This window comes from Cupressus sempervirens, chromosome 1, assembly GCF_028749045.1.
Source record: "Cupressus sempervirens isolate cs-2001-9-10 chromosome 1, ASM2874904v1, whole genome shotgun sequence".
Lineage (NCBI taxonomy): Eukaryota > Viridiplantae > Streptophyta > Pinopsida > Cupressales > Cupressaceae > Cupressus > Cupressus sempervirens.
The window spans coordinates 441,398,165-441,402,295 of record NC_143118.1 but is presented as its reverse complement, the minus strand read 5'-3'; the positions used below and the strand labels follow the sequence as shown (position 1 = coordinate 441,402,295).

General features: G+C 33.1%; 1 long non-coding RNA gene across 1 annotated transcript; it reads right to left on the bottom strand.

Moving 5' to 3' along the window:
- Positions 1-816: 816 nt before the first annotated feature.
- LOC149578183 (uncharacterized) lies at positions 817-3,600 on the bottom strand. The gene is made up of 2 exons (XR_016364238.1): positions 3,451-3,600; positions 817-1,119 (listed from the first exon to the last, which is right to left on the bottom strand). It is a non-coding gene; the product is annotated as an uncharacterized LOC149578183 (long non-coding RNA).
- Positions 3,601-4,131: the final 531 nt, after the last annotated feature.

Sequence of the window (4,131 nt, the reverse complement as noted above, 5' to 3'; positions counted from 1 at the left end):
AGATCAAACAACACTGGTCCTCAATATACTATTCCCAAGGGAACAACCAAGTTGAGGCCTCTAAAAAAAAACTACTCAAGATATTACACAAAATGATCCACAAATTTGCTAGAGATTGGCATTTGCAGATCAATATGATATTATGGGCTTACATGACCACTATACACACTCCTGCATGAGCTACACCTTTTTAATTAGTCTATGGTTCTGAGGTTATCCTACCCTTAGAAGTCAAGATTCTTTCACTACGAGTCTCCCTACATGGGTTAATAATGGATGAAGACCATAGAGCTATGAGGATACATGAGCTAGAAACCCTTGATGAGCATTGTAGGGCTTCTTTCAACCACATGAGGGCCTATTAGAAAAGGATGTCTACTACTCACAACAAAAGGTCCATCCTCAAGAATTCCATGTGGGTGAACTTGTTCTTTGAGAGAACCCCAAGGATAAAAAAAATAGGGAAAAAAAAGGGAAATTTGAGCCTAACTGGTTAGGTCCATACATTGTCACAATAGTATTAAGATCTGGTACATATAATCTCTCTACTCCTAAAGGGGAACAACTTGTTGAGCCTATAAACATTCTATATCTAAAAAATTTCTATCCCTAAGGCTCTTATGGCTCAGCTATCTATATATATATCTTATGATCTTGAAAAAATCCTAAAAAGCATAAAATGTCTTGAAAAATGAACATCTTAGTGAAAAACTAGAAATATGCACTTTGATGTATCACCAAAAAAATTATAATTCAAATATATTGTTACTTAATTTTTGAACATGTGTAAAAATTTAAACATGCATGCAATGAAAGTATAGAAGTGTTTTTCATTTCATTTAAACAAATAGAAATGTCCTTGTATTTATTTACTTTCAATTATACATTGACATTTTCAAATAATGAAATGAAATGATATGCTAAAAAGAAAAATCTCACACAAGCCATGAGTATAGCTCACTATACTACATTTCTTTCATAAGGAAATACATGAACAGATACATATAAATGAAAGAAAAGAAGTGTAAAGATAACCAGTCATTGCCTGTTGCTTTGACTGGTTATAAATCCTCTATCTGGCGCACTCATCTAGCTCCGAGCTTCATTGATATCCAGCATCTACAAAAACATGAAAACAACTGATGTTAGATCTTGAAGGATCTAAGCAATGACCGCCTATCTCTACAACATATACTCTATCTATTGATGTATCTCATTATGAAAGACAAGAAAGCTGAAAGAAATAAAAGTCATTTGTGAGTGTCACGAGCCCATGCTCGAACCTCACAAAATAGTATGCTGTAGGATTTCAACGAATAAATAATGATTAACATCATAGATTGCAAGAGTGTACTTGTTACAAGAAATCATGAGAAAAGTAACGGAAAATATTTTTGATGTACAAGAAGAAAGGAGTTTTCATTGCAAAGGTAAAACATGCCACTAGAAAGTATGTTGAAAAAATCTCAAAAGGTAGACACAGAATGAACAAGGTTATGTTTTAACAATTATCATGTGACTGGAACTCTCTCTTAAATAGATCCCAACAGCAGCTAAGTCATAGCCCAAGTGAATATCTCTACATCTGATATGGTTCAAAAAAGTTTTGAGGGTATAATGGTTAGTGCAAACTGTATAAAAGATTTTTCTATCTCTTCATTGAAGATAGATACCTCTGATATGCTTTTATAGCCAATTGAAGTTGGGAAATTATTCACTCAAGGTTGGTCAATGATGTTTTACAATTGGAAACACATAGACCATTGACTACTGGAGTTCTCAATGAATTGAACCATGAAATGTGTGATAGTATTTTCCAGCAACCAATCTTGAAAGAAACAACTAGGCTCCGAAGGAAAATTAGTTAATATCAACAATAGCATCAGAATGTAACTATGTCTTTTGAGACTTCAATATGCAATAGTTCTAAAAAAGATCAAAACTGAATAAAATATTCCTCTTATGTAATCAAGTATAATAAGGGATTTGAGTAACATTTCAGAAACTTCAGACTTTGATAACACTGATGAAAGGAAATAATACCAGTATATTGAGAGGAATAGTATTAGCAAATGCTTTAACAGAAGTCATTATTGAAAACTATGAGCAATATTGGCAGCCCAATATGGAAAATTTTAAAAAATTGAATTTTGTTATGGTATTTAAATGCTATTATTGATTCAGAAGCAGAAAATCCATCATGTCGTTTGAGGAAAAGTTCTAGCAAAGATGATATAATAACACCACATGGGGAGATAGTAACAGGGGAGATATTCTTTGCATGGGGAGAATGTTTTGAAGTAGGCAAAACAATGGAGAGTCACCGTTATCTCCTTTTCAGATATCTGTTTTAGATACATATCACATATCGCATATGGCTTGTGACCAAGCTGGTACATTGCAATAGAAAATGTTGGAGCATTAGTGTTGTGGGATGCAGCAAATCTAGGTAACTTCTATTGTAAATTGTTGGCTTAAGTGCACAATGTTCGATCCATACAATCAAACAGACAAACCTGAATACAAGTCAAGGCCAGACACTAGCTTATTTGCTATTACAGAGCTTGACTCAGGTTACATAACAGGTCCACTATTTTTATTTTGGATCATTACAGATATTATCTATGGGATTGAAGGGGAAACTCTGTAGTCCAGATCTAGAAATCCTGTGCATGAAAATCCTACAAAAGCAAATGGAGACATAACTGTCCCGTATCATTCATTATCATGGTGCAAAATGTGACTTGGCTCTTAGGTGAATATAACTAGAACACCTCAGTCAGAATATGATGGTTTTGATGTACAAGAAGCATTTAACATAGAGCATCAACATGGAAGAGATTTTATTCTAAACATGACAAGGGATAGCCATCTCAAGTATTTTACATTTTATGAAGATGAAGAGAGCATTCCTTGGAAAACTCGAATAGCAGTGTGGGAGCTTGATAAAGTGAACCATAGGAATCTTGTTCAATCACCTGATAATGAGAGAACTCTGATTGGAGATGTGGCACAGCTTTCATCCTGATGCCAAAACAAAAATTTGTAACAAAAGCTAAATGGGGAACACTTAGGGATGAAGAATGTTACTGAGCTACGCCAAAGCACGATGTGCTCTGCTAGATCATTGTGAATATAGACCAAAATGGTATGAACAGTAACAACAAGATACCTCTCATGGAAGTTTAGAGACCAGAAAACTTTCTAGTATGACTATTCATGGTAACAACAAATGATCAACAAATTAGTTTATTTCATGGCGGTTTGAACTTCTCAGTTCAGCAAGAGCAATAGTAGTAAAAGAAATGACAAATTCAAGAAATGACAATATAGGATTTAGCAAATCTAAATTCCTACCTTTGCGGCTACAATGGAAGGTGCACAATCACAAGAAAATGAAAATAATTCAAATACCAAGAAATACATAGAAAAAAATCCAGATGAAACGACCTCTTCAGACTTGACACCCTCATCCTGTAGCTTCCAGAACTCCAAAGCAAACAAGATAAAATGAACTCATTTTAGGGTAATTGAAGTATTCATACCCTCTTTCAAAATGAATTACCATTTGGAGTCCATGATTTTTCATGGGATTTTACATCCTTTTGAAATAAATTGTATTTGCGATGAGTGAGGTTATAAGTTTTATTAATGTCTTAGAGGCTTTGTAAAGTAAATAATGTTACTTGTCTTTTTTTTTTGGCGTAACTATAACATTGAAATAATATTAAAATGATTAATTTTAATCATTTAATATTATTTTCTTGATTCTAAAAATGCAAAATAATGAGAGCAGTATTTTTATTTATTTGTTTTCTTTTTTTGCATACATGTTAAATATGAAATATAAATATTTAAATGACAATATTATAAGTCATTGAATATTTTATTTTTATTTTTGCAAAAGGAATCAAATGAGTCATCTATCTCCCATTATGGTCTTTAAGTTTTAAAATCAGTTGGGAAACATATGGAGAAAATATAGGCGGTTGGATTTGGCTTTGTCAAGTCGGTTTGGGGGTCTTTATGACCAGTTTGAGCCTTTTGTGGGCAGTGGAAGGTGAGTCATAAGGTTCTTTATGACTGAATGGAGATTTTTGAGCAAAAGATCATTATTTTAGAAGGATCTAA